Here is a 21136-nt window from a genome sequence, read left to right as displayed (position 1 = left end):
TCCAGCCTCATTGGGGTCCATGGGGGAATTCTCTGCCATCCCTAGGTATTAGGAAAATGTGTACACACATAATTTTTATTTTTATTTATTTTATTAAATTTATTAATTGCCCATCTGGCCGGTCACCCAGCCTCTCTGGGTGAAGTACAACAATAAAAACAGTTTATACAATAAAATTCAATATTAAAAACATCATATTTCTAAAATTACCCAAGCCCACCTAGGGATGTACAAAAGTCACTTACCTTTTCGAAGGGTGACATTCGCGGTCGGGGGGGAGGCACTCCGTCCCTCCCCCCGAAATTCTCTCCGGCCGGCTCCGCTCTATGGAGATTCTGCGGAGCCACCAGCTGGGGCCGCCCGCAGCCGGACATCTGGCCGCTGGGCAGCCTGAAGGGACGAAAATGGTGGCAGCTGTAGCCGCCGCCATTTGTGTCCCTGTATTTTGCTGTGATAGGCTACGTAAATATTTACGTAGCCTGTCATGGCAAAACAACAACCACAGTGGACGTAAATATTTACGTAGGCTAAATATTTACGTAGGCTAAAACGGCAAAAAAAAGGCAATGCAAATGGCGGCTGCCGTAGCCTCCGCCATTTGCGTTCCCTTCGTTAAGCCATGATAGGCTACGTAAATACTTACGTAGCCTATCATGGCTTCCGCAGGGATGCAAATGGCATCCCTGCGTAAGCCATGATAGGCTACGTAAGTATTTTCGTAGCCTATCACGGCTACATAGGGATGTACGAAAATAACTTACCTGTTGGCGGATTATGTTTATGGTGTGGGGGGGAAGTGTTCTGTCCCTCCCATTCCTTCCCCCCTGGAATCCTCCGTGGCTGGCTGTGCTCTGCGGCAGCTCCGCAGAGCAGCCGGCCAGGCCAGCCAGGCCAGAGCCGTCCACAGCCGGATTTCCGGCCATGGAGGGCTCTGGGGAAAAAACAACAACATGCGTATGCAAATGGCGCTGGCTATGGCCGCTGCCATTTGCGTTCCTTATTTTTGATGTCTTAATCTACGTAAATATTTACGTAGACTAAGACGGCAAAATTTAGGGGAATGCAAATAGTGTAGTGGATGCTATTTGCATTCCCCTTATTTTCGCCGTCTTAGTCTACGTAATTATTTTCATAGACTAAGATGGCCCAAAATAAAGAATGCAAATGGCGGTGGCCATAGCCTCTGCCATTTGCGTATGCCTTTTTTTTTTTTTAACCCCGTCATTTTAGGCTACGTAAAAAGTTACCTAGCCTATCATGTGTGTGTAAAAAAAATAAAAAACCTGCAAATGGCGGTGGCGGTGGCAGCCGGCCGGAAGACCAGCCGTCGCTGTTGCCACTGCCGGCAGAGCCGCCGCCACCCGGAAGATCGGCCCCAGGTACGTCTCATCCAGGGGATCCGCGAGGGGGGCTGGGGGGCAGGCAGTCCCACCACAGATTTCAGGGGGCCGAATGCACTGGCATTCAGCCTCCCCAAGATCCGTGGCAGAATTCTCTGCCATCCCTACAGCTACATGAATGAAGTGAATAGCGGCCGCAGACACAGCCACCATTCTCAAATCAGCGCGGACGGCAGCAGGTGGGTGCTCTGTTCTGGGCTAGGGATGGACGAAAGTCACTTACCTGGTCCCGCAGCTTGCTTCACGGTGGGGAGGAGGCGCTCCGTCCCTCCCCCTGAAATTCTGGCCGGGGAGGAGACGCCCTGTCCCTCCCTGCCAAAATTCTGGCTGGGGGGGAGCACCCCGCCTCTCCGGCCGCGAACGTTCTTCTCCTGCTGGGACTAGGGGTGGACGAAAGTCCCTTACCTGTCCTCGAAGGATGTTCGTGGTGGGAGGGTGGCGCTGCTCCCCCCGCGAAGTTCAGGCCGGGGGGGGAGGCTTCCCGCCTCACCCCGGCTGGAATTCAGGCCGGGGAGGAGGCTTCCCGACTCGCCCGGCCGCGAACGCGAAAGTTAAAAAAAACAACAAAAATTCGTGTTCCTTATTTGGTCGCTGTAGTCTACGTAAAGATTTACGTAGACTACGGCGAAAATATGGGCAACGCAAATAGCGTTGCCCTTATTTTCGCCGTAGTCTACGTAAATCTTTACATAGACTACAGCGACCAAATAAGGAACGGGAATGGTGGCTCCCTATGGGGGCCGCCATTATCCGTACGTGCTTTTTTTTTTTTTTTAAAGTCACCCGTGATAGGCTACGTGACGATTGACGTAGCCTATCACGGCTGACTTTGCAAATCTAGCCGTGATAGGCTACGTTAATCATCACGTAGCCTATCAGGGGGTGTTTTTTTTTCTTTTATTGCAATGGCGATGGCGGCAGCCGGTCGAAAGAACGGCTGCCGCTCCCGCCCCGCTTGAACACCTGCCGAACTGCCGGCCGGACCCGCCGCCGGGAGGGACATTCGGCGAAGGTAAGTCCCATCCTGGGGGGGGGTGCGGGGTGTGGGGGGGGGGTTCGGAGGATTTCTCCCTGAAACCTGTTCGGGGGGCCGAACACGTTGGCGCTCGGCCCCCCGAAGTTTCGGGGAGAAATTCTCCGCTATCCCTAGCCGGGATGCAAATGGCGGCGCTGGCCTGCAGTCAGCCATGATAGGCTACGTAAATCTTTACGTAGCCTATCACGGCTGACTTTGGGGGGAAAAAAATGTGCATATGGAGATTCTCCCGGAGATTCGTGGAGAAATTCTCCGACATCGCTATTCTGGGCCCATTTTGCTGGGTGGTGGGGCTTCATTCCACCACGGATTTTGGGGGGCCGAATGCACTGGCATTCGGCCTCACCAAGATCCATGGCAGAATTCTCTGACATCCCTAAGCCCACCCAAATGCCTGCCTGAACAACCATGTTTTTAATGCATGGCGGAAGCTTTTAAACACATAAGACCATGAGAGGAGCCGTGCTGGATCAGACCAAGGGTCCATCTAGTCCAGCATTCTGTTCACACAGTGGCCAACCAGCTGTCGACCAGGGACCCACAAGCAGGAGATGAGTGCAACAGCACCCTCCCACCCATGTTCCCCAACAAATGGTGTACATAGTCATACCACCTCTGACACTGGGGGTAGCACATAGCCGTCAAGTATATTTATGAATATGAAGTTCAAAAATGCATTTATATTAGGAAAAATTCCTGGGAAAAAAGGTCTATATTAGGGGAAAGTGCACAGATAAATGGGTATATTTGTGAAAGTAAAGTTGGGGAATTCATTATATTAGGAAAATTAGTTGTAAAATTTTGTGCATATTGGCACCTTTTTTGTTTCTGTTTTTGTTTTTTGCATACAAAATCATGTATTAGGCGAAATACACAAAAATGCATGCAAATCTTCATGCAAATGTTTAAAAGCAATTCTCCAAGTTTGGGATGAACCAAAAACTGGGAGAAAAAAGAGAAATTATGAAAAACCCAAAATTGACAGATTAGTGTATCCCTACTTCAAGGTATTCTTTTCAGCATTCCTGGCATGAAGAGTGTTCTTCTCTCATTGGAATGGGACTACAAGTCCCAGTTTCCTCAACAAAAAGGTGCTCTGTAAACCAGCAACCCTGAGAAGAAGGTAGTGGGCATCATGAGCTGTACAGGACCCACAATCTCCAATCACCCACGACATCCTATCCCATTGTTAGTAAAAACAGGTAGATAATTATATCATATTTTGAAATGGCTATGTGCGGTGTGCTCTTTGGTGAAGAAAGGTTCCCTTCTTTGCCATTTCACAATATGAACATGTCACCAAAGATCAATGAATACTACAAGATCTGGATGTTGTTGTTTGTTCTGCTTTTTATCATGCACTCACTGAGTTTGAAGCTTAAGATTAATAACCCCTTCATCGAGCACAAGAGAACATTTCACAGTTTCATTTTAATATGGATGACTAATGAGTGACCTTTTGCTTTCTGGAACATACCGGATTGATTACTTGCTGTTTGTTCCCTCACCATTGACCTAACAATGAGGAATTGAAGGCTGTTTTTTTTTGTTGCTAATGGCTCCAAATGATTCTAATTTGAGCAAATAAATATGCCTGTGTTACTGCAGGTTTTAAAGCACTAACTGCTGTACCCTTTTGGAGAAAGAGACCTCAATTCACCGCAGAGGTGACAAGCAGGAATGTTTGAGGGAGAAAGGGAGAGAGAAGGAGGTTGCAGAAAGAGAGAGAGAAACGGACAGCTCATGTTTGGCTCTGGCTCTTCCCACTGCTGGCTTTGGGTTCACCCACAATGGGAGGGCAGCCCCTCATAGATTGATTGCCCTCAAGGTAATGTGGCCCTTGAAAGAAAAACAAAACCAACCAACCAACCAAACAAACAAACCAAAAAACACCTTCACACATTCTCTGGGATCTCAAGAAGTAACCACTTATAGGCATGTAGGAGAAATCATGGATAAACTGAAATTTTGATTTTCCACCCTGATTGTCCTTCTCTTTTTCCATCCTTACCTCCCCTTTGCCTTCAAGGTAGTCAGCTTGTTCCAGTCCCCGTTGCCAGGGACCTGGCGGTCCTGGTGGATGATCATCTCTTGCTGTGCTCCTTTACTGAGAGCTCAGCGAGGACTTGTAATTTCTACTTAATAAATATCTGCCAGATCCGTAGGTTCCTGTCTCAGGCGACTGCAGACATTTTGGTTTGGGCCTTAGTGGTTTCACGTCTAGACTACTCTAATAGTCTTTCAGCAGGCCTCCCTCTTCCCTCTCATTGTCGTTTAATCCTGGTTCAGAACAATGCTGTTAGGACTGTTCTTGACCTTCCCCATTTTGTTCCTATCACCTGTTATTGGAGGGCCTTGCACTGGCTTCCATTGAAAGCCAGGGCATGTTACAAGATTTTGGCCCTGGTCTTTAAGAACTTAAGGTTGCATTACCCAGCCTATCTATCTTAGGGATGGGGAAGAATTTCTCCCCGAAACTTTGGGGAGCTGAGTGCCAACGCATTTGGCCCCTCGTATTCGGCGGTGAAATTCTCCGCCCCCCCGCCCCCCCCCAGGATGGGACTTACCTTTGACGAATGTCCCTCCTGGCGGCGGGTCCCGGCAGCGGTTCGGCAGGTTTTCGTCGGGGGCGGGGGCGGCAGCCGGTCTTTCAACCGGCTGCCGCCACCGCCATTACAAGTGAAGTAAAAAAACAACAACCCTGTGATAGGCTACGTAACAATTAACGTAGCCTATCATGGCTAGATCTCCAAAGTCAGCCGTGATAGGCTACGTTAATCATTACGTAGCCTATCACGGGTGACTTTCAAAAAAAAAAAAAAGCGCGTACGCAAATGGCGGCACCCATGGGGCGCCACCATTTGTGTTCCTTAGTTTGGCACGTCTAGTCTACGTAAAGATTTACGGAGACTATGGTGAAAATAAGGGCAACGCAAATAGCGGCACCCCATGGACGCCGCCATTTGCGTATGAGCTTTGTTTTTGTTTTTTTCAAAGTAATCCATGATAGGCTACATAACGATTTACGTAGCCTATCACAGCTGACTTTGGAAATCTAGCCGTGATAGGCTGCGTAAATCGTTATGTAGCCTAGGGTTGGCGGAGAATTTCTCCCCGAAACTTCGGGGGGCCGAGCGCCAACGTGTTCGGCCCCCTGAACAAGTTTCGGGGAGAAATTCTCCGCACCCCCCCACCCCCCGCACCCCCCCCCGGGACGGGACTTACCTTTGGCGAATGTCCCTCCCGGCGGCGGGTCCGGCCAGTGGTTCGGCAGGTGTTCACCTGGGGCGGGAGCAGCAGCCGGTCTTTCGACCGGCTGCCACCGCCATTCCAATCAAAGAAAAAAAAAATGCCCCCATGATAGGCTACATGACGATTAACGTAGCCTATCATGGCTAGATTTGCAAAGTCAGCCATGATAGGCTACGTAAATTGTCACGTAGCCTATCATGGGTGACTTAAAAAAAAAAAAGCACGTACGGATAATGGCGGCCCCCATAGGGAGCCGCCATTCCCGTTCCTTATTTGGTCGCTGTAGTCTACGTAAAGATTTACGTAGACTACAGCGACCAAATAAGGAACGCGAATGGAGGCTCCCTATGGGGGCCGCCATTAGCGTACGCGCTTTTTTTTTTTTTAAGTCACCCGTGATAGGCTACGTGACGATTTACGTAGCCTATCACGGCTGACTTTGCAAATCTAGCCGTGATAGGCTACGTTAATCGTCACGTAGCCTATCACGGGGGCGTTTTTTTTTTTTTTTAACTTTTTTGTTAGCGGCCGTGCGAGGCGAGGCGCCTCCTCCCCGGCCTGAGTTTCGGCCGGGCGAGGCGGGAAGCCTCCCCCCCCAGCCTGAACTTCGCGGGGGGAGCAGCGAAGCGCCTCCCCCCTACCGCGAACAAGCTTCGAGGACAGGTAAGTGACTTTCGTCCATCCCTAATGTAGCCTATCACGGGTTTTTTTTTTTTTTTTTACTTTTGTAGTTCATGGCCAGGGAGACGGGGCGCGTCTCCCCGGCCTGAATTTCGGGCAGGCGAGGCGGGGCGCCCCCCCCAGCCTGAAGTTCGGCCGGGCAAGGCGGGGCGCCTCCCCCCCCCCGGCCTGAATTTCACGAAGCAAAGCTGCGAAAAGGCAAGTGACTTTCGTACATCCCTATATCTTCTCTTTTGTCCTGGTATGTCCCAGGGTTGGCCATGAGATCCATGGGCCAGGCTTTTCTGATCCGCTCTACTTCACGAATTGTGGTGTCTCATTATTGTGCATTCCAGGACCTTATCCCACAGCTGTGGAACTTCCTCCCCCTACCATTACGGCTAACTGAGAGTATGGAGGTGTTTAATAAAGGTTTGAAAACATATCTTTTTGAGTAGGAGGGGAGTGGTTGGTTGCTTTTGAAGTAAAGTATGCTGATGCCTTTTATGTATATTGGGGTTATTAAGACTATTGTTATAATATTTTATTTTTGAGTCAAGTTGTACTAAAATCATTGTAATGATATATTTTAAATTTTTGAGTTATTCTTTTATGTACAGCACTTTGTAACAAAGTGCTTTATTTATTATTATTATTATTATTATTATTATCCATTGTAGTCTGTTTTTGATCAGGATCTACCCATTTCACCCCTTCTGGACTCAGACTGGGATGGAATCTGCAATTCAAGTCGGTACATTTCTGAGCTTGCAATGTGATTCGAACGCTAAAGAAAGTGGCATTTGACAGCATGCATACATTTGAAAAATGCACATGGTCTGAAGGCTCTCGATACAGCAACCTTCCTGAAACTTAGCAATTCTGTGACTGCTCAGTATCTGGGAGATTGCCAAGGAATCCCACAGATATTTTGCTGAGTGTCCTGGAATGGGATATAACTGAAACAAATATACAGTTCCTTTGTCTTAATTGCTGTTTTCATTTCACCCCCTTGAACCAGAAACCTCGGCTTCATTCTTCTTGCTGGAATGGACTCCCATGCACATGGCAGCAATGTGCAGAATTCCCTTGAGAACTGTCGCTACCCTTATCAGAAGCTGTGTGTCTTTTCTTGAAATTCCTCAAGCCCTTCTCCTGAAGAAGGATCCTCAGATTCATGTGTGAAATTTCAATACAGACAGAATTTCAGTGATGACTCAAAAACAAGTAAGGAAAGGTGATTGAGGGCCCAGCAACATGATGTGTTACATGCATAATCACATGTATCAAATCTGGATTGTTCTTATTGTTGTTAAATAGCAGCCACAGAGGGTTTGGAATCAGAACTGAGACCAGAACACATAGAAAGGGGAGGGCATTAATTCTTCCCCCTGTGGTGCAGTTCTAACAAAAATCCCCTCTCAGTTGCTATTGGCTGCCAATAACAGGCAGCTTTTTCTTTTACTGGGACTATAGTGGGGTGAGGGAAAGGGTTAACCCCCCTCCCCATGCACCGTGATCCTCTTTGCATTCCTTCCTCCATGAGCCTGTTATTAAACCCAAATAAACCAGACAGGCTAAAAGAGGCCCTACATTTCACATATGTGTCGCTCTGCCTTAAGCATCACACTAGCATCCAATCTCTTGCTCAACAAATCAGCCTGGGGGGCTGGATTCAGCATTGTTATTTTTGCCTTGGGTGATACGATATGGCCTATTTCAGCACCAGCCCCATTCACCCCAATCAAAAGACAGAGTAAACCTTCAAGAGCAACTTTATTAGCCGCAGACAAGGCTGGCAGGAAAATGAAAGGGAGAGATTAAATAATCAAGCCATTCTGATATCTGAGTTATAGACTATTCACATAGAGCTGACAAGAAGAGAGCAGGGCAGCTTTTGAATGACAATCTGACCCGTGATGGCACTTCATGAATGAAGTCACTTATATGGCACTGACTGCTCTAGTAGGACATGGAGAAACGGGATCTCAACAATACTCCAAAGCTGCCATACATCCATATCTTTCAAAATGCATCTTCCCCACCCCACCCAACAAAGAGCTGAATCTCTGCATCAGCAGGAGTAATATCAGCAGCCTGTACAGTGAAGCCATAACCACTCATTAGTTAGTTCTAAAATGTGCACCAATGTCTTAGCCTAAAGGGCTCTTGAAGCAGCATCCAGTCAGTTAGAAAACATGGCCATAGATACAATGATATGATCAACATACAATTCTATAAGTCCAGTACAAATATCCAAATGTGACCAGGAGACAGCAGGAGGAAAGGATGTCATGAGACTCTGTTTAACTGGGCTACCCTCCAGTTTCAAGGAAGGTACCTGCCAATTGTTCTGGGAGATGACCGAGAAGATACATATTTGAGCACAGAGTGGAACCATGTCTCTGGACAAAATGTCTTGCATTCCTTCCTGCTATGAAAACTTTGGGAAACAAACACATCTCTAAATCCTCCTTAAGAAGAGTGACAGGAACGGTGTGCAGTGGATGTTACTTGGATTTATAGTGCCTTTTATAATACCCCTCAGTCTGCCCTTGTTGTTGTAGCCTACACATAATAAAGCCCACAGGGCAATGGTAGAGTGCAAAAAGCAACTATTTCCAGTTTGCTTCTCTGACCTTCTTCAAAAACTAATTTGTCACTTCCTATCTTGTATATTTTTCCCTCCCCCAAAACTATGATTTTGCACCTGCTTCCCCTATTCAAACTCCCACTGGGCTCAGAAAAAAAAAGCATGGTTTTATTTTTTTAAGAAAAAGCAGTTGCTCTGTATTTTTTCATGTATTTATTCATGGGATTGTATTTCTGATCATCTGGCCTTTTCAACAAGCTTATTAGCAATGCCCTCCAAGACTCCGCAACCCACCTTTCTTACTACCTGTGTACAGCCTCCAACCCCACTTTCCCTTTTTCCCTGTCTCAGTGCTAGTGAAAAACAGTACACTGAAGGTTATATGGAGCATGAAATAGCCCAGGAATGGCTTTTCTCGCGCTACTTAAACTTCATTTAATGAAGCTGATATACAATGCCATCAGCTGAGAGATGGGATGGGAATTCGCGTCCTCACCTCAGCTTAGCATCTGTTGAGCTGATGTGATGCTATCTTAGCTTGAAGGCACTCTATGGTGAACACAAAACTATTTTTGTACACATTTCCATCTTGAAGGGTTGGAAATGGAGCCAAATGAGCAGGGAGTGATGAACTGATTCGAACCTATCTTCACATTTATTTTATTTTATGTTTTGCTCTTCCAGTTCTGTTTCTCTAAACATCCTCCATGTTCCATGCTGGGTCTACTAATGTAGAATCTTCTTTTTACTGAGAATTAGCATAAGGCAGGAATGGAGGGGGACTTAATTTTAGGGCTGTCGCAAGAGTCTGGGAAGGGGGTGGAGTCTAGTGGACTCACTGTGGGCAACCATGCTTGCCTGACTGAGTGTGCACCTAGTCGGGCAAGAGGGCAGTCCATGCTGGTACTGTAATGATGCATAAATGGCCCGTTTATAGCTGCCATTTATGCAAAATTGCATTTACGTGAAAAAACAACAACAAGCCACTATTTTTTTTCACAAAATGGTAGCTCAGTGAGGGATCAGGTGGCTATGCGCCACTCTCTGGGTAGCGGCGGACAGCATGGCGGCTCGTGCGGCATGGTGAACTGAAGCGAATGGCGGGTGAGGGTTTGGCGAGCGGTGCAGACGGAAGTGAGTCCATCCATCCCTACTTTCTTTTGGCTAAAGGCAGATTGTGTATCCGGAACTGGGCAAGTGTTCTATCTGGTTGGATGTTGGGGAAGGGTATATTGGTTTGCTACCTCCTTCAGAAATCAGAACTGATGCTATGTATTGTTACCAAGCTTGAGCATTTATTGATATGTTCAACTTCTTATCAAATTGATGAAGGGGGAAAGAGAATGGAGAAACCTCTAATGGAATGACCTTCATAACTGGGTGAATTACATAAAATGTAATTTTTGCCATACCAATTGCTGTTGATTGCTCAATTTGTACTACCACTTAGAATCTCCAGATCTGGAGTTCTGACATTCTGACTAGGTGGAAACCCCTGTAGATGCCTGGGGGACTTTCTTAATCTGGGGTCATGGGGCACCCCCCCCTCAGAACAAAGGTCCTCTACAAGCTACCTAAGATCCTGAAAAACTAGGGATGCTGAAGGATAACACTTGGGGAGGGTTTGAACTAAAAACGAGGGCAAAAATGCAGGGGAGGTTTGGCCAATTACAATAGCACTTCATTTGAATGGATCATGGGACATCTGAATTGCACTCAGCCAAACCCAAGTCTAACTGATTCACATCTCCCTGACATGTCCAGATGGGCTCTTTCCCCCCAAATTGCACAATAGCCTATAAATCATCATCTATCCCTCTGTTTGTCATTCAAGCAATCCCATGTTCACAGAGCTATAGCCAAAAACGGAATGTACAACATAAAGGTGTCAGCAGACTTGGGGGAAACACTGAGGAGAGCAGGTACCCCCTCCCCTACACACACACACACACACACACACACACACCACAAATCTGTATTGGGGGGGTCCATCTAAGGGGCCAGAACCATAACAGCTCCTTAAGAATGCAATAGCACAGAATGTTGAGAGAGTGAGAGGAAATAAAACTAGGATGTGGGTGGGAGGAAAAGTCACACACACACACACCAGTACTTTCTCATTGTTTGGAGACATAAGGATGGGCAAATTTGTCAATTTGTTGTTGTTTTTTCACTTTATCATTTTTCCACTCTTTTGTTTGGTTCATCCCAGACTTGGAGAAAAAGGTCTGCATGAAAACCCTTATGCATTTTTGGGCACATTTCATAGAATCATAGAATCATAGAATAGTACTGTTGGAAGGGGCCTATAAGACCATTGAGTTCAAGCCCCTTCTCAATGCAAGAATCTAAGTCAAAGCATCCCTGACAGATGGTGTCCAGCCTCATCTTGAATGCCTCCAGTGTGGGAGAGCCCACTACCTCCCTAGGGAATGGGTTCCATTGTCATATTGCTCTCACAATCAGGAAGTTTTTCCTGATGTTCAGCCAGACTCTGGCTTCCTGTAGCTTGAGCCCATGATTCCGTGTCCTGCACTCTGAGATGATTGAGAAGAGATCTTGGCCTTCTTCTCTGTGACAGCCTTTCAAGTACTTGAACAGCTATCATATCTCCCCTCAGTCTTCTTTTCTCAAGGTTAAAGTTGCCCAGTTCTTTCAGCCTCTACACATAGACTTTTTCTCAAAGCCCCTGATAATCTTTATTGCCCTCCTCTGAACCCTCTCCAGTTTGTCTGAATCCATCTTAAAAGTGTGGCACACAAAACTGGACACAGTACTCAAGATGAGGCCTAACCAGTGCTGAGTAGAGGGGAACTAGTACTTCATGGGATTTGGAAGCAATATTTCTATTAATGCAGCCCCAAATAGCATTTGCCTTTTTTGCAGCCACATCACATTGTTGGCTTTTATTCAGCTTGTGATCTACAACAATTCCAAGAGCCTTCTCGCTTGTAGTCTTGTTGAGCCAAGTATCCCCCATCTTGTAACTGTGCTTTTGGTTTCTTTTTCCTAGGTGCAGAAATAGAGATGTCCGAGAATTCCGCCACAGAATCCATGGCGGAACGGCCTTGCCTCCTGCCACCCCTTGGAATCCCTCCCGGGGTGGGGCGTACCTGGCGGAGGATGCGGCGGATGTGGCGGCAGATGTGGTGGCGGCTCCGGCTGGTCTCCTGGCCGCTGCTGGGCTGCTGTGGCCGCAAATGGCGGCCGTCGTAGCGGCTGCCATTTGCGTGACAGCCTTTACCGTGATAGGCAAAGAGCAGGGGCATGTCGTAGCAGCTGCCATTTGCATCCCTGCTCTTTGCCATGATAGGCTATGTAAATTCTTAGGTAGCCTATCACAGCTGCCTGCAAGGATGCAAATGGCAGCCGCTACGATGGCCACCATTTGCGGCCGCAGCAGCCCAGCCGCAGCTGGAAATCCAGCTGTGGCGGGCCCCGGCTGGCGGCTCCGCGGAGCTGCTGCGAAGTGGAACCAGCCAGGGAAGTTTCCAGAGGGGGGGACGGAGCGCCTCCCTCCCACCGTGGATGCCCCAGAACGGAATAAGGTAAGTGTTCCATACATCCCTAGTATTAGCTATCCCGCCCAATTTTATGTCATCTCCCAATTTGATCAGCATTCCCTGCACCTCCTCCTCCAAGTCATTAATACAAATGTTGAAGAGCACTGGGCTCAGGACTGAGCCCTGCAGTTCCCCACTCATTACCTCTCCCCAGTTTGAGAAGATCCCATTGATAAGCACTCTTTGAGTCCAATTCTGTAGCCAACTGTGGATCCACCTGAGGGTTGTTTCATCTAGCCCACTTTTAGCTAGTTTGCTCATCAGAATATCATGGGTCACTGTATCAAAAGCTTTGCTGAAGTCGAGGCATATGATGTCCACACCATTCCCACAGTCCACAAGGGAGGTTACCTGATCCAAAAGTGAGGTCAGGTTCATCTGGCAGGACTTGTTCTTGACAAATCCATGTTGGCTTCGAGTAATCACTGCATTGTTTTCAAACCGATTGCTTTATAATCTGCTCCAGAATTTCCCAGGTATTGATGTCACCAGGTTCCTCCTTTTTGCCCTTTTTGAAGATAAGGACAACATTATGCCTCCTCCAGTCATCTGCCACTTCACTTGTCCTCCATGATTTCTCAATGATAATAGACAGTGGTTCTGAGAGCTCTTCTGCCAGTTCCTTTGTTACTCTAGGATGCAGCTCATCTTGCCCTGGAGATTTGAACTCATTCAAAGTAATTAGGTGTTCCTTGACCATATGCCTATCAATCTCAAGTTGCAATCCTGCCCCTTCAGCCTGTACTTCACCTTTTCAGGAGAAGACTGAGCCAAAGTAGGAATTGAGCACTTCTGCCTTTTCTTTGTCATCTGTTATCATTTTGCCATCCTTATTTAATAGTTGAACCACCATTTCTTTCCTCTGTCTTTTACTATGCATGTAGCTGAAGAAAGCCTTTTTGTTGCTTTTAGCATCCCTCGCTAACCTCAGCTTGTCCTCAGTTTTAGCCTTCCTGACACCATCCCTGCAATTCTGTGCTACTTGCCTGTACTCTTCCTCTGTAGCTTGGCCTTCCTTCCACTTCCTATAATATGTGTCCTTTTTTTGTTTTCAGGTAATCTCTAAGCTTTTTGTGAAGCCACATTGGCTTCTTCTGTTGTCTTCCATCTTTTTTTCTTGTTGGAATTGTTTGTAATTGTGCCTTGAGAATTTCTGGAACTGCTGGAGCATTCTAAGGCCTCTTGAGAAGCCTTGGCAAGGCACTTTGCGGATAAAATTGATTGGATTAGGAGTGTTATTCTGTGCTCTGTGGATACAGTTAGTGAGCAAGAGGTGGTCTGTGGCAAACTGTTTTTGTGGGATAGGTTCCAGCTTCTTCCTTCTGATGAAGTGGACAAGGTGCTTTCATCTGTAAGGCCAACCACCTGCTTACTTGATCCTTGCCCATCTTGGCTCATTATGGGCTACAGAGAGAGATTGCGTGAGGGGATCAGGGTGGTGGTGAATGCGTCCCCTGAGGAGGGAGTGATGCCATCAGCCCTCAAGGAGGCAGTGATAAGACCACTCTTATAAAAGCCCTCCTTGGATCCCCAAGTTCTGAACAACTTTCACCCAGTCTCAAATCTGCCATTTTAGGGCAAGGTGACTGAGCAGGTGGTGGCGATGCAGTTGAAGGCACACTTGGAAGAAGTTGATTATCTAGATCCATTTCAGTTGGGTTTCAGGCCTGGGTATGGGACAGAAATGGCCTTGGTCGCTTTGGCGGATGTTATGAGGAGGGCTCTGGATAGGGGCGAATGCTCCTTCCTTATTCTTCTTGACCTCTCAGCGGCTTTTGATATTGTTGACCACAGTATCCTCCTGCACCACCTGGAGGGGTTGGGCATTGGAGACAGTGTATTGTGGTGATTCCAATCCTTCCTCTCCAGCAGGTACCAGAGGGTAGCACTGGGAGAGGAGGTTTTGGGCCTGTGGCCTCTCACTTGTGGGGTGCAACAGGGTTCCATCCTCTCCTTGATGCTATTTAACATCTATGTGAAGCTGCTGGGGACTATCATCAGGAGGTTTGGTGGGAGACAAGAGGAGGCTGGGGGATGTCGACTTGATGTTGAATGGGGTATGGCTACCCTAGAAAGACCAGATCCGCAGCTTGGGGGTCATTTTAGACTCCCAGAGGTCTATGGAGGCTCAGGTGTCAGCTGTGAACTGGACAGCGCTGTACTGACTTCATCTGATATGGTGGCTACTCCCCTACCTTCCTGACTATCTGCTCCCGTCGGTAGTACATGTCAGGGTGGACACTGAGCCCATAGAGACCCAGAGCAGTTCTGATTCTGAGGAGGATCAGCAACCCGTGGGAGAGGAGCTCGCTCATCTCTCACAAGGACAGCAGCTGGCAGAGATTCCTCCTGCCAGCATTCCTGGGATAGATAGTGACCCTGGCAGTGAGAGAGTGCTGGAGGGGGGCTTGCTGGATGCTCGGTGCAGACGCAGGGAGCAACGGCAGATGGAGGGCGCTGAAAGGAGGCATTCCGCTCATTTGGCGCTCAAACAATGGTCGTATCCTGAGGACCCAAAGGAAAAAGGGAGGATCTCTCCATAGCCCATAAGTTCAGAGTCTTCCCACGGTTCTCCTTCAAATGGGGACCAACTGCCTTACCTGGGGCTTAGGCTACTCTGCTATCTATCCCCAGTGCTGTTCCTTGCTTAGTCGCTAGTGATTAGTATCTGAAAGAGTCATAAAGTAGTAAAGGAATAAAGCCTTGGAAAGAATCCTCGTCGTCTGTGTCCTGAGTTGGCTATTGGAGGGGACTGCAAGAGGCAGCTAGGGTGCTCCTGACAACTTGGTCCTCATTCCTCTTTTTTTTCTCTCTCTCTCTCTGCTCCTACTGCCTCTGGAGGTTGCCATGGACTCGGCGGTGCAAGCTTTTGCACAAGAGAACCAGGGTCTTCGTGATCAAGTGGCTCAACTGACGACTGCCGTACAGAGTCTGCAAGCTGCAGTTCAACCACCACCCCCTCCGATTCCCCCCCCGCCGCAAGTGCCCGGTGGCTCTGCCAGAGAAGTTTTTTGGTGAGAAAGGTCTTTTTCATAGGGATGTACGAATCCCTTACCTAGTTCCGGTCGGGGCATCCCCTGGGGGGGGAGGTGCTCCATCCCTCCCCCCGGAATCCTCGACGGAGGGGGAGGTGATCCGGTCCTCCCCCCCCGGAATCCTGCCTGGTCAGCTCTGCTCTGCTGCAGCTCTGCGGAGCAGCCAGCCAGGGCCGTCCGCAGCTGGACTTCTGGCCGCGGACAGGCTGCTGTGGACGCAAATGGCGGCCACCGTAGTGGCCGCCATTTGCGTCCTTCCAGGCTGCCATGATAGGCTACGTAAGAATTTACGTAGCCAATCACGGCATGCCCCCCCCATGGCATATGCAAATGGCGGCGGCTACAGCGGCTGCCATTTGCGTTCCCTATTTTTCGCCGTTCTAGCCTACGTAAATATTTACGTAGGCAATTACGGTGGAAAAAAAAAGGGAACCGCAAATAGTGTAGTGGGCACTATTTGTGGTTCCCTTTTTTTTGCTGTAATTGCCTGCACAAATATTTACGTAGGCTAGAACGGCGAAAAATAGGGAACGCAAATGGCGGCTGCTGTAGCTGCCGCCATTTGCGTTCGCTGGGGGTTTTTTGGGAGGGGGTTAGCCATGATAGGCTATGTAAATTCTTACATAGCCTATCACAGCTGCAAGGACAGCAATGGCGGCCACAGCAGCCTGGCCGTGGCCGGCCAGGAGACGAGCCACCGACGCCGCCACATCTGCTGCACCCGCCGCATCCGCCCCAGGTAAATTCCATCCTGGGGGATTCTGGGGGGGGGGCAGGGGGCAGGAGGCCTTTCCACCACGGATTCCGGGGGGCTGGATGCCAAAGAATCCGGCCTCACTGGAATCCATGGTGGAATTCTCTGCCATCCCTACTTTTTCAGATTTTCCAGGCCCAATTGGAGCTGTACATGCATCTACGACCTGAGGATTTCCTGACAGAACAGGTTCGTGTGGGCTTTATCATTAACCTACTTTCAGGAGTGGCAGCTAAATGGGCTTCAGGACTTCTTCTCGCTAATGACCCCCTGCTCAGGGGCTATCAAGGTTTCATGACAGCGATGGCCAGTTTTTTCAGTGACCCCCTGCGCACGCAGATGGCTTCTTGGGAGATTCGCTGCCTCAGGCAGGGCAACAATTCAGTTTCCAGCTACGCAACAACTTTTTGCTTGCTGATGCAGGATTTACAGTGGAATGTTGCCTTGCTGGTGGCTCAGGTTTTGGACAGTTTGAACAACAAGATATGGATGAGTTGGCACACACGCCTAGCCCGCCTACTTTGGAGGAACTCATCCAGACCTGCCTCCAGATAGATAGTCAGCTGGAGGGGTGCTGGCAGACCCGACGGAGCGATGGGGGCCGAGATTTCCCTTCTCCCATTCCCCCAGGTTTCCTGCCACTCCCCCACCCCCGCCCCTGCAGTGGGGGCAGAGGAGACCCCGATGCAGCTGGGTGATACCCGAGCCCCGCTGCCACTGGAAGAAATAGAGCGGCGGCGTGCGGAGTGCCGATGCTTTCGATGTGGAAAGCTGGGACATTTCACCAAAACCTGCCACACCAGACCCGCAGCCCCATTGCTTCCTCCTCCTCTCCTTCCTCCTCCTCCTCCTCCTCCTTGTCCCCAGGCCTGACTAGGCTGCCCCCCAAGCCTGTTGGGAGTCCCCAGTGTGGGGGTCGGTTCCCCACCAGGTGGGTGCCTTCCACAACCCCCCCACCCTCTCATCTGCTATTGCATGTTCACCTCCGCTCCTCCCAGTGGGTTGGGGTGGAGGCCCTAGCTTTAGTGGACTCTGGGGCTATGACCAGTTTCATGGATAAAACGTTCACTCACTTCCACAAGATTCCTACCCTGCCTCTTCTTGCCCCCTTGGCAGTGGAGACCATCAATAAGCATCCTCTTTCTTCGGGCGCGGTGACCTGGATTACAGCTCCGCTCACTCTGCGTGCCCAGTCCCATGTTGAGCAGTTCAGTTTCACTTGGCCAAGGTTCCCCAATACCCAATCATGCTGGGTGTTTCCTGGCTCTCTAAGCATAATCCTCAGATTTCTTGGGGGCTTCAGCACATGGAGTTTGCGTCTCCCTACTGCCAGGAGCATTGCCTCCTGACTGAGGCGCCAGTCCCAGTCCAGGCCTTAACTCTTTCCTCCCCCTCCTCATCTGCTTCTGGCAGTTCTTCAGCTACCGTGATCCTCCCAGAGAAGTACGCCGCTTTTCAGGATGTTTTCGACAAGAAGGAGGCCGAACAGCTCCCCCCCACCGCCCTTTTGACTGTGCCATTAACCTCATTCCTGGGGCGACCATCCCCTCTGGCCAGCTGTATTCGATGTCGGAGCTGGAACTTCGAGCTCTGTGGGGGGTTTTGGACACAAACCTCAGATGTGGCTTCATTCGCCCCTCCTCCTCCGCCACCTATGCCCCTACCATGTTTGTGCGCAAAAAATTGGGAGAACTCCGCTATTTGCGGTTCCCTTTTTTTTCACCGTAATTGCCTATGTAGAAAAAATATTTACGTAGGCTAGAACGGCAAAAAATAGGGAATGCAAATGGCGGCCACCATAGCCGCCACCATTTGCACATGCTGTTTTTTTTTGGGGGGGGCATGCCATGATAGGCTATGTAAATTCTTACATAGCCTATCACAGCAGCCTGGAAGGACGCAAATGGCGGCCACTACAGCGGCCACCATTTTTGTCCACAGCAACCTGTCTGTGGCTGGAAGTCTGGCTGCGGATGGCCCTGGCCAGCTGCTCCGCGGAGCTGCCGTGGAGCAGAACCGGCCAGGCAGGATTCCGGGGGGGGGAGACTGGATCACCTCCCCCTGCATCGAGGATTCCGGGGGGGGGACGGAACGCCTCCCCCCCCAGTGGATGCCCCGACCAGAACAGGTAAGGGATTCATACATCCCTAGTTTTATAGGGATGGCGGAGAATTTCTCCCCGAAACTTCGGGGGGCCGAGCGCCAATGTGTTCGGCCCCCTGAACAAGTTTCGGGGAGAAATCCTCCGCCCCCCCGCCCCCCCCCGGGACGGGACTTACCTTCCCTGAATGTCCCTCCCGGCAGCGGGTCCGGCTGGCGGTTCGTCCGGTGTTCGAGCGGGGCGGGAGCGGCAGCCGGTCTTTCGACCGGCTGCTGCCGCCGCCATTGCAATGAAAGAAAAAAAAAAACACGTCCCCTGATAGGCTACGTGATGATTCACGTAGCCTATCATGGCAAGATTTGCAAAGTCAGCCGTGATAGGCTACGTGAATCGTCACGTAGCCTATCACGGGTGACTTTAAAAAAAAAAAAAAAGCGCGTACGCGAATGGCGGCCCCCATAGGGAGCCGCCATTCGCGTTCCTTATTTGGTCGCTGTAGTCTACGTCAATGTTTACATAGACTACGGCGAAAATAAGGGCAACGCTATTTGCGTTGCCCTTATTTTCGCCGTAGTCTACGTAAACATTGACGTAGACTACAGCAACTAAATAAGGAACGCGAATGGCGGCTCCCTATGGGGGCCGCCATTCGCGTACGCGCTTTTTTTTTTTTAAAGTCACCCGTGATAGGCTACGTGACGATTCACGTAGCCTATCCCGGCTGACTTTCCAGATCTAGCCGTGATAGGCTACGTGAATCGTCACGTAGCCTATCAGGGGACGTGTTTTTTTTTGTTTTTTTTTACTTTCGTGTTCGCGGCCGGGCGAGGCGGGAAGCCTCCTCCCCGGCCTGAATTTCGGCCGGGTGAGGCGGGAAGCCTCCCCCCCCGGCCTGAATTTCGGCCGGGCGAGGCGGGAAGCCTCCCCCCCCGGCCTGAACTTCGCGGGGGGAGCAGCGAAGCGCTCCCCCCCACCGCGAAAAAGCTGCGAGAAAAGGTAAGTGACTTTCGTTCACCCCTATAGTTTTATGAATGCCAACTTCGGCGACTATTTGGACACTTTCCTCATTGTGTATCTTGATGATTTACTTATATTTTCTGAGGACCTCTACGCCCATCAGCACCATGTCTCTGCTGTCCTCCAGCACCTCCATGAGCACCATCTTTATGCCAAGCTGGAGAAATGTGCATTTGACCTAACCTATTTGGACTGTCTCGGCTACGTTATCTCAGCTGATGGTATCAGGATGGATCCTGCAAAGGTCCAGGCTGTCCTCTCCTGGCAGGCTCCAGAGTGACGCAGGATTTTTGGTGGCCTTGTGTAGGGACATCAAGACATATGTCGCCTCCTGCCCAACCTGCCAGCAGGTGAAGGCCCACTCAGGCAAACCCACAGGCTTGCTTCACCCCCTGCCTACCCCCTCAGGACCTTGGAAACTGCTCTCCCTTGACTTCATCACTGACTTGTTTCACTCACACAGTAAGACCACTATTCTGGTGGTGGTGGATTTGTTTTCTAAGGTGGCCCATTTCATCCCCTGCTCTGGGTTGCCCACAGCCAGGGAGATGGCAGAGCTTTTTTTGGCGCATGCTTTCTGGCTCCACGAATGGCCCAAGGGTCTCATTTCAGATAGGGGGACCCAATTCACTGCCCATTTCTGGAGGGAGCTACTTGGGCTTCTCCATGTGACACTCCGTCTTTCCTCTGCCCACCATCCACAGACATACGGTCACACCAAGTGCACCAATGTGACTCTGGAGCAATATTTGCACTGTTATGTCAATTACCAGCAAGATGACTGGTTTTCCTTGCTGCCTCTTGCAGAATTTGCTTATAACAATGCCTGCCATGCTTCCACCCGCCACACTACATTTTTTGCCAATTTTGGTTACCACCCCAAGGCTTTCCTGTCCACCCTAGCTCCCTCTTCAGTGCCGACGGCCCATGAGTTTTTAGAGGAGTTGCGAGTGGTACACCACCTCTTACGGGACTCCCTCGAGCAAGCCAAGACAGCGTACAAGGCCTCTGTGGACCGGCGGCGCCAGCCGGGTCCATCTCTGCAACTGGGAGACTAGGTTTGGTTGTCCACCCAGTACCTCCCCCCTCACTCACCCACAAAGAAGCTTGCGCCCCTCATGGGGCCTTTCCAGATTACGGCCCAGATTAACCCTGTTGCTTTTCGCCTGGCTCTCCCCCCCTCCATGAAGATCCACCCTGTTTTTCATTGGTCCTTGCTGTCCCCCCTGGTTTCTGGTGACCCCCATCACTCGGCCGGCTCCCACCTGCCGCCAGTGCTGGTGGAGGGGGAAGAGGAGTTTGAGGTCACAGAGATTCTGGACTCCCGCCTTTCTCATGGCCACCTGCAATATCTGGTGGACTGGAAGGGGTACAGGCCAGATGAGCGATCCTGGGAACCTGTGGAAAATGTGCATGCTCCATTGCTGCTGAGGCGTTTCCACCAGCTGTACCCCCACAAACCTGGGGCCTCAGGGGAGGAGCACAAGGGGGGGCCTCATGGGAGTGGGGATGATGTCAGGGTGGAAACTGAGCCCATAGAGCCCCAGCACAGTTCTGATTCTGAGGAGGAACAGCAATCCATGGGAGAGGAGCTCGCTCATCCCTCACAAGCACAGTAGCTGGCAGATATTCCTCCTACCAGCATTCCTGGGATAGATAGTGACCCTGGCAGTGAGAGAGTACTGGAGAGGGGCTTGCTGGACGCTCGGTGCAGATGCAGGGAGT

The sequence above is a fragment of the Heloderma suspectum genome, chromosome 5 (assembly GCF_057233095.1).
Source record: "Heloderma suspectum isolate Gila_16-S chromosome 5, 16-S_ref, whole genome shotgun sequence".
NCBI classification, from domain to species: domain Eukaryota; kingdom Metazoa; phylum Chordata; class Lepidosauria; order Squamata; family Helodermatidae; genus Heloderma; species Heloderma suspectum.
Note: the sequence above shows the minus strand (reverse complement) of the source record.